The sequence below is a fragment of the Cupressus sempervirens genome, chromosome 10 (assembly GCF_028749045.1).
Source record: "Cupressus sempervirens isolate cs-2001-9-10 chromosome 10, ASM2874904v1, whole genome shotgun sequence".
In the NCBI taxonomy this organism is placed as follows: Eukaryota; Viridiplantae; Streptophyta; class Pinopsida; order Cupressales; family Cupressaceae; genus Cupressus; species Cupressus sempervirens.
In genome coordinates this window covers 161816559-161826415 of record NC_143127.1, presented here as the reverse complement: position 1 = coordinate 161826415, position 9857 = coordinate 161816559, and the positions used below count along the sequence as shown (strand labels likewise).

The 9857-nt window shown below is 31.4% G+C and overlaps 1 pseudogene; it reads left to right on the top strand.

The window, feature by feature from the left end:
- Positions 1 to 4044: 4044 nt before the first annotated feature.
- LOC149533099 (cytochrome P450 94C1 pseudogene) lies at positions 4045 to 5894 on the top strand (annotated as a pseudogene).
- Positions 5895 to 9857: the final 3963 nt, after the last annotated feature.

Below are 9857 nucleotides of genomic sequence, written 5' to 3'. Positions count from 1 at the left end.
TCTTTGAACATTCCTTCTAGGATTCAATACAACTGTCTTCCTCAATTTGGTTATGATTAAACAGTCACATTATATTGTGAATGTCTAACAAATCAAGTGCCCATTTATAGTTTCATATAACTAAATATTTTCTCTAGGTCCTTTTGTTATCACTTCTTCTCAAATCCTCTTCAAAAATCATCCTTATGTGGCACTCCACTTAGATAGTAATTACCTTACCAATAAGGTTTGATATCAATGAAAATATAATAATTGTTGTAATTTTATTTCCAATATGTAGGTGCCAATATTACCTCTTTGAAGTGTGCCAATCTAAAACTCTAATTGTTCTTCTAGGAAAACTGTATGATACCTAAACAATTTTTTAAGTATAATTGTTAAAACTATATCTCTATACTTTTCTCACTTCATATTGAGTATATTTTTCCATAAATGAAAACCTCATACTATCTACCCTAGACAATTTTCCAACAATCTTCCCCTTTGGCGTTGATAGAAACATTTCAAAAATTGGCTAAGTCCTAAAAGTCAGAGTGTCAAAAATGCTCAAAAATTGTGAAGTTCTTTACATGGCCATTTCAAAATTCAAAAAATGTGGATCACTTTGTATTTATACAATATTTATGTATCCTTATATCTCCTAATTTCAGTATTACTCCTCCTTTGACTATGCTCTAATACACACATTTTTCCTTACATATCTTTCCCCCTTTGACATCAATAACAAAGGTGAGTGAAAAACTCAAAATACAAATCAAAAATTTGAAGTTCTATGTTTATTGTTGCTAATTGGATATATATGAGATGCAATTAGAAACTAATTTCTTCAAAATTGAGAACTTTATGTCCCATTTATTCTTGACTACATTTGATATGCTTATCAATGAGGACAATCCATATGACATAATCTCTACTACATTTAAGGTTCTGAATGTAAATTTTTCATATTACACCTTGGCTAAAAGGTACTCATCCAATTCACTTTGTACATAAGCTCCCTTAACAATGAAAGTCTTTTCAACATCCTTTCTGTCTTTAGCTCTAACAGTCCAATATCATCATGGACTTTGCTAAATATACTCTCCAAGTCAATAATCTATATATTAGGACTTTGTAGCTCATTGGCAAGAGTGTTCAAATCTTTTGGTTTACTCTTTAGTTCTTTTGAAACATATTTGATGAAATCATGTAAATTAAATAAAGCACTAAAAGAACATACATAGCTACAAGATAAATTAAATTAAAAGGTTTCTGCATATTCACAACTCTACTAACACTTCTCCTTTATCAAACATAGATTAGTTTAAGTCAAAAACATGGGTAGTCATAGCATATGTAATCACTTAGACTCCTTTGATTTTAGGTTTTGACATTAAATCCATGTGAATAATTTTATTTTTATCTCAATTTCTTTTGGAATTATTATTTATTAGTGTTTGTGAATATTATATATATATATATATATATATAATTATATGGGAAGTTAATTTACTTTATTCAAAAGTATTTAATTAATTTGTTAGCAATATGAGGTTTTAGAAAGTAGGCCAAAAGTTATTTTAGTTTATTTATGAATGTTTAAAAAATAATTAATATTAATTAAAAGTACTTCTACATTAACATATTTGAGATTTTTAAAAATATAAATAAGAGAAAATTGTTTTAAATAATTATTGAAAGAGTTTGTAATTTTACTAATTATCTTTCTAACTATCTTTAGATAAAATCTTTAATTGAAAGACAAGTTTATATCTAAAAGTTAGTGGTTAATTTTGTATGAAAGTGTATTGTAAAATATATTATAAATCATTTTAAATTATTTAAGATTATTTAAGAGTTTTTAGTCTTATCTAATCTTTAAACTTTGACGAGTTATTTTTAGATACATACATAACTATATTCTATTTTGACTTAATAAATTATTGTAAGATTTATTTATTTTTAAAAATAGTTTGTATTAATTTTCATTTAACTTTCAGTTGGCATCTTATTAGTCAATAAATTACATTTTATATTTGTAATTTTTATAATTATCTTTTAATTGTAATTTTACATCTTGGAAAAAAATTTAACCTCCATGATCTAAAGCATTTTCTTTCTTTGTTCTTTACTGTTTCTTTTTTTCCAACTATGGAAGATTTTTTCTTCCAACTCTAAAATTATAAGGACTTTGAGTTGACTTGTACTTGCATAATAAATTATTTGTGTTGTCACTTCCAAATAATAAAGTTCAAAACAAGTCAACAAAATTACCATTATTTTTAAAATTCTTAAGTTTGGATATTTGCATTCAAAGAATTATTTTTAAACTTTGTTATTTACAATTTTTGGACAATCTAGTTTTTCTTAATTAGATAGACATCTTTTCTAAATCATTTGTTTAGCATTAAACCTCATCAATTTTATTTTATTTTTAATATACATACAAATATATATACCTACATACATATATATTTGTATACATATATGTAGTTTTATATATTTATTATGCATACAATCCTTAACCTAAAAATATAGTTGGACATGAACTACGAACTAGGATTTGAACCATATTTAACAACTTAGGTTTTGTAAGTAAACATACATTCCCTAGTGTTTCTTATATGGAATTACTAGGACATTCCTTACTTGATTCATTATGTTGTTCATTTTAAATGAAAAATTTCATCTTTTCTTATTTTAGCATTTTCTCGTGTGTTGATTAAAAATATTGGTACACTATTTCCTCCAATGAATGATAGAAACACTTGACCATCAACATTTTACTTGTATAAAAATGATTATCTCTTATACTCCTTTCTTTGGCTCTCTTTGCAATAATTATTTTTCTCCCATATGTTGTACTTGATTTGTTGCCCCTTATGGTGTATTGCAACTTCCATGACACTTGAGAACTATCAACATACAAATACATCAATTTCATTAGTTAAAAATAAGGTATAAAAGACAAGTCACAAATCACGAGGACTAATATTGAATAAAACTACAATTGATATAACTAGAATTAAAAACCAAGGTCTCACTTTTATAGTAGTCTCTAGAATCAAATCTCTAAAAGCTCTTTGTACAAAGTTTACCTTCTCTTTTGACCATTATTATAAAATGAAAAAGAATCCATTCAACAATATTAGAAAGAAGAATAATATCACTTGCAATTTTCTCTAGCAATAAGTCCAAATATGTGAATTTACTTTTACACTCACCTTTTAAGTATTATGCTATAAATTGACATTTTTCTTCACTTCTTATTTTTCAAATTTTGTTTTGTCATTTATTCCTATTTTTTGTTCCTTTCTCTCTATTCTTCAATTTATCTTTGGAGTGAATTTGCAACACACTTCTTGTTATATATCTCTCACTATTCATCCAAATGATGGATAACAGAGTGTGCTCCGATATATTGATGCTAAAAACACACACACAATCCATTCAAGAAATCTTTGATAACAAATGTTCTTGTATTCCTTGCACCTCCTTCAGGTACAAGTTCTAGTTAATGAATAATAGATCTTACTAATTAATATAATGAAAGACACAAGTGACCTATATATTGTGAATTTATTGTCTTGTTTGTCAAATTTGAAAGTGTAAAAGCTTACCCACCCTATCCATATTATACGACACTAAATGAAATTTACGTGGTATTATTATTATTATTGTGTATCTACACACTAAGACATTTAATATTCTAAAGCATGCATGGAATAACATTGAAGAAAATTTAAATGAAAAAGGAAAATTATAAATATATATATATATACGTCATGGCGAGAAACTCGTGATAATCGCAATAGTTAGCCGTACACTTGAAGGCGGGGGAGAAGTACTGTTCAAACGACGCGCTAACCCAACTGTATTTTACAGTTGGATTAACCGATTTCACAGTTGTATTAAACACGCATGGTGGAAAGCACAAGGGCCATTGAGCCCCTCCTACATTGCACACGCTATGAAGCAAACTGCGAATTTGTCTATTGTTTCTTTCCATTATAAAATAGAACAACGAGTAGAAATGTCGATTCTATTAATAGAAAAATTGGTTCAATGCCTCAGCATACGCGTCATCCAGTGGAGCTGATTCACGCTGGTTCACAGTGAAACCACGCATTTCACGCGGAGAGAAGATTGTTGTTCTGTAATCGAATGTTTAGGGGCATATTGTCTCTTAAATGCAAAGGCACACGTGATCGAATTACATTAATCCAACACGTGGGTGAATGATTTGCTCTGTTATATAACGTCACAACTAGCTCTGATCTCTCATCTCGACATTCCGACACACCTAAAACCAGATCAGCTGAGGATCAAGCATTTTCTGCAACGTATCTATGGCAGTTATTATAGTTTAGGCCTGGTGGTGGTGTTAATATGTGGAGCTTACTTACTGAGGCGGCGCAAGTCGTGTGATTCTTATGGACCCGAATCATATCCTTTCATTGGCTGCTTGATTCCCTTCTGGAAAAACCAAAACCGACTGTGTGAATGGTACACGGAGCTTCTCAGAGATTCCCCCACGCAGACCATGACAGTTGAGCGATTGGGCGCCATTTGGACTGTTGTTACGGCTAATCCAGAAAACGTGGAGCATATCTTGAAGACCCGATTCGAGAATTACCCCAAAGGTCGGATCTTTAATGAGATTCTGCATGATCTGCTGGGCAACGGCATCTTCAACGCAGATGGAGAGTCGTGGAGATTGCAGAGGAAGATTGCGAGCTACGAATTCAATAACAAATCGCTGAGAAATTTCATTGTCGATTGCTTGCAGTCCGAGACGACGGATCGTTTGTTGCCATTGCTCGAGCAGGCCTCTCAAAGTGGGAGTTTTCTTGATTTTCAGGACGTTCTGCGGCGGTTTTCGTTCGACAACATCTGCAAAGTGGCGTTCAGGATGGATCCCAACTGTCTCGATCTCACTCTCCCCAAATCTGAGTTTGCAGACGCCATGGACGTCGCCAGTTACCTCAGTTCCAAGAGAGCGCGGTCTGTGATTAGCCCGCAGTGGAAACTCAAGCGGGCTTTGAACTTCGGATCTGAAAAGAGTCTGGCCGAGGCAGTCCGTGTTGTTCACGAATTCGCCAGAGAAATAATTCGGAGGAGAAGCTCTGAGGAAGGATATCTCAAACCAGACTTGCTCTCCAGATTCCTCCAACTCAGTGAAGGAGGCTTTGACGAGGAGTCCTTGCGAGACATTGTGGTGAGTTTCTTGTTGGCAGGCAGAGACACGACGGCGTCTTCTCTGACATGGTTCTTCTGGCTCCTTTCTTCGCATCCCACGGTGGAGGAACGCATTTATGAGGAAGTGAGGAAGATGGCGGCGGTGTTGTATGAGGGGATGAAAGGGCTGGCATATCTTCATGCGGCGCTATACGAGTCAATGCGTTTATATCCGCCTGTTCGCTAGGACTCAAAGCAGGCGTTACATGATGACTGTCTCCCCGACGGGACGTTGGTGAAAAAGGGGAGTTGGGTGACATATTATCCGTTCGCGGTGGAGATTGCACGGAGTTCAAGCCAGAGAGATGGGTTAATAAGGAAGGCGTGTTTCTTCCGCAGAGCCCGTTTAAGTACGCAGTGTTTCAGGCAGGCGCGCGCATGTGTTTGGGGAAAGACATGGCGCTGATTCAGATGAAATACATTGCGGCTCCTGTGATTCGGGGATTTCGGTTGAGAGCTGATCCGGAGCACGAGGGGCTCTGCGTTCCGAGTTTAACAGCGAGTATGAAGAATGGTCTGACGGTGGTTGTGGAGAAACGGAGCTCCTGATTCTCTTTATCATTGTATGTGTCATGTATTATAATATTTATAACCGTGTATTCAAATCTAAGGCCTGTGACGTATGTATGATTACTTGTGCGTGATAGAAAAATGATATAATTATATTATTTTTGGTTTCCATTTTGTCAATGAGAGTGGGTGATTCTAAACATTGATGCAAAAAAAATTAAATAATCAAACTTAAAAACTTGTATTTGTATTTTTGAAGGGTACAAAAATTAGGATAGTTAATTGATGTTGCTATATTATTTATTTAAAACAAAATTTTGTAATTTTTATTTTTGTTATACGCTAAAACATTGGATGGGATAATGTCATCTTTATTTTTGTCTAATATCCAAAAAAATTTAAACATCATTTTTTTTTTTATGAATAGTCCTTTTCTATTAATAAAAATATACAAAGAATACAATTCACAAAAAAGGGGCGGGGGATACAAGATCACCCGCGAAAGAGTTCATCATTTGATTCAAGTGAGATCTCTATTTTCGCAAAATTTTATATGGATTATTTTGATATTTATTTTCTATTATTCCCCATTTCATAGTTTTTAGTATTTGAATCTCTAACTTATATCTCCTTGAATGGATTTGAACAAGACGAATAAAAATAATTACAAATCTCCTTCTATTAAAAAAATCCCTTTGTGTAGAACATTTTCGGTCTTAGTCAGAACTGATTTTATCTAAGGCCCCATTTTCCGATCCCCTTTACAAAAAATGTTAAAATAAATTTATCTTTCCTAATACATTAAATCCAATTCAATTAACATCTTTCAATCTAAAAATATCTCTTAATACAATTGTAGAAAGTAAAGGTGTATGTTTACTAAAATTATCAAAACAAAAGAAGCATTTTTGAAATAACAAAAAATCAATGAACTATTTGCCAACATATGGAATACCTTGAGCTCTAATTTTTATTGGCTTGAGATGTTTGGTTCGCCATCTTTTCAATAAAGAAAGAAATAGATACTATAAAAAATCAACCACAAAAAAAATACTGTAATCAAAATTCAACATGCAATAATTGATGACGGTAAAAAAAATCTCGTAAATTTTTTTGTTATTCACTAGAACCTTTGATGGAATAATGTCATTTTGATTGTTGTTTACATACAAAATACATACAATTTCTATTTTTGAATGAAAATATGATCATACGTATATTTTTTGAGGTATGTTGATGCAATGATGCTAAACAATAGATTTGGATATAAAATTTGGTACATTTATTTATAATTTACTATTATAATTTTTTTACAATTTTTCTTGAATATAATTTATTTTTAATATACCATTAAAAATTAAAAATTTAGTTGCTAGAATTTGGGAACAAATGTCAAATCTATTTGATAATATAAAATTTGATTGTAAATTATGCTGTAAAGTTCATGATATATGTTTTTGTTTTTTGTAGATTCACTCTCCTTAAAAAAAGATATCAAACTTTATAGAATAATAATATATTAATATTATTTTTCAAAAAAAGAACAACATACATAATTTTTTGTATGACTTCATTCAGTTACTTATTTATTTTCCTTAGAATATTGGTATAAATAAAAATTTATTCATCATTACTTATTTAAGCACAAAGTTATAATAAAAATACATATTAAATAGTATGATTGATGTAGGAGTGTCATGAGATAAAGACAAATCTTGCATCACCCAAACTATTTCACTTATGTCTCTCAAATAAGGGTTGTCTTAGTGCATAGTTGTTTGTGGAAGCTCGATATTTAGTACATCAGTCATATGAGCTCAAAATGTTCTAATTTCAAAGGTGGAGGTTCATCTTCGATATATCACCTACTAATTAAGGTTCATTGCAATATTTATGTGTATTTGTTAAGTTATTGTGGGTTTTTGGAACAAAAACTTTGAGGTTAGTTTTGAAGGCCTTAAAATCCTGGATGGGCATGAAACTCAGCTGACTAGAGCTTGTGTGAGTCAAGCATTCTATAATAGTAGATAAATATTCATGAATGGGTATAATAGCCAATTGATCCGACGGTTTGCATGTTATGGTCTTTGGAAGTTGGGCTACTAGCAAATCCTAAAATAACATTTGTAATTATTTTTTGCTAACACTATATATAATTTTAGTGTTGGTTGGCCTCAAGGATTATGGTAAAATGTCTAGAACCTTTGTGAATGGTGAAAAAATACATATATAAATATTTTGAGCAGGTTGTCTAGGATAGTTCTAGATGGTAATCCACAACTTTGTCTTGCAAATTATTGTAAGGCACCCATGAAAACTTTCATATTTTATACCAAAATTATTTGATTCCACATTTGTGGCTCAGTTAATATGAAGCTCATATTTTATTCTTGCAAATGATTGGTGTTTCTCTATTTCTATTATGCATTAATGGTATTAAGGAGATCATTCTTAAATATTGACTTTAAAAACTAATAGGTTATTTGTGGGAACTCCCTGAAAAAGTTTGTTTTTACTCATAACATTGTTATCACTTTACCAAAAAAAATTTTTCCCACTACAAAAAATATTTTGGCTTTATCCCCTAATGTTTTTGTTGTCAAATCATAATTATATTTTGAAAACATTCTAATAAGGTAGATTTTATTAAAAAGAGTCCCTGTTATGTAGATTAGATAAAGAAATAATGTTTCCTCTTTTCAATTGAGTAGATTTATTACTCTTTTTCAATTCTCTCAAATTCTCAAGGCATGTATTTATTTTTTATGCCATAAATTTCATTTTCCTTGTATAGATTTGATTTACATTGAGTAAAGTTTACTTGCATTGTGTAGATTCAATATTTACTTAGTAATTAGTATGTATGTACGTTAAAGTTTGTTGAGCGTAGTGTCAAGATACTAATTCTCAAGTCAATGGCCTCTGTAAGCAACATTCAATTTGTACTAGAATTTACCATTCCACTTTTTTTATTTCCCCTCTCTATCTTCATTGAGGAAACTTTGTAGTTAAGCCTGCTTGAGCTAGAGTAGTATTGGGATGGGTGACCTCTTGCAAAGTCTTAGTGCTTTACCTATGTTAGCATCACCTAGATCCAATGAGTGATAAGTGTTTCACTTATTCTAATTAGATATAGATTCTTGTATGAATCAATACTCATGAAACATGGATTAATGAGTTTGATTCAGAAACTACATAGTAAAATCTTGATAGCAATATCACAATTTGATTTGCTACGAAAATAAATCCTACATATCAATTGATGAACTTAAGGGGATTTCTAATGAATGGCTCATAAGGCACACCACTTGGTGAAGGTTTTTCAAATGGGTTTGCAAGAAGATTGGGTTTCACCATGGAGGAAACTTCATAGTTAAGTGCACTAGAGCTAGAGTAGTTTTGGGATGGGTGGCCTACTAAGAAATCCCAATTCATTACCTCTATGAGCATCACCTGGATCCAATGAGTGCTACATGTTACATTTATTATCATTAGATATAGATTCATGTATGAATCACTACTCATGAAACATGGGTCAATGAGTTTGACTCAAAAAATACATAGTTAATGTTGGAAATATAAGGTAGGTAAGGTTACTGAGAGGGGAGGGGTGAGTCAAGAACCAATAAAACTTTATCTTACTTCACCAATTAATCCTTCATGTAATATTATAATCTAATTACATGCATGAAATAATGAAAGAAAATAAATATTCATAACAATTTGACACAAGATATGGTGACTCAAAAACCTTCCAATTAGAAAGTAAAATTGGAGTCAGGATGATACCCACAAGCTTTAGTACTATAGTATAAAGTTAACCTATAAAGGCTTACAATTGACCACTTGTGGTGATCTGCCCTATTAGGAGCAATAAGGACTATGATGTCCACCTTGTTAAAGGATTTACAAATATACAATGAAGTATGCATTCAATTAAGAGATTTAGCAAAGATTGTTAAGTCTACCTTGTTAAAGGATTTGACTGATGCACCTATTAGGATTTGACTGTTGTCCCTTATACTACTTGTAGCCTTCCTTATTTTACACTTTTTCTCATATTCTTTTCACATACTTATCTTTGGGTATGATACAATGCATTACATATATACCAATCCAACTCATAACTT